A 419-nucleotide genomic window follows, 5' to 3' on the forward strand; every position below is an offset into this window, starting at 1 on the left:
AGCTGGCCCACTTGTGCCTCCAGATTTCTGATGGAGGATCTTGTTTCATTCATGAAACTGAAAGTGGCCTTTGACAGATCAGAGACTATATTGGCTATATTAGAAGTGTTTTGTTTGGGATTCTCTATCTGTTACTGAGGAGATGATGGATATGGCTTGCTATTGCTCAGCCTATTGCGTCCACCATTGTTAAAGCTTTGTTGAGACTTTTGTTGATCCTTCCATGAGAAATTTGGATGATTTCTCCATGATGAGTTATAGGTGTTTCCATAAGGTTCACCTATGTAATTAACCTCTGCCATGGCAGGGTTCTCAGGATCATAAGCTTCTTCAGAAACAGCCTCTTTAATACTGTTGGATGCATGTTGCCATCCATTCTGATTTTGAGAGATCATGTTGACCTGTTGAGTCAACACTTT

The sequence above is a fragment of the Arachis duranensis genome, chromosome 5 (genome assembly GCF_000817695.3).
Source record: "Arachis duranensis cultivar V14167 chromosome 5, aradu.V14167.gnm2.J7QH, whole genome shotgun sequence".
NCBI classification, from domain to species: domain Eukaryota; kingdom Viridiplantae; phylum Streptophyta; class Magnoliopsida; order Fabales; family Fabaceae; genus Arachis; species Arachis duranensis.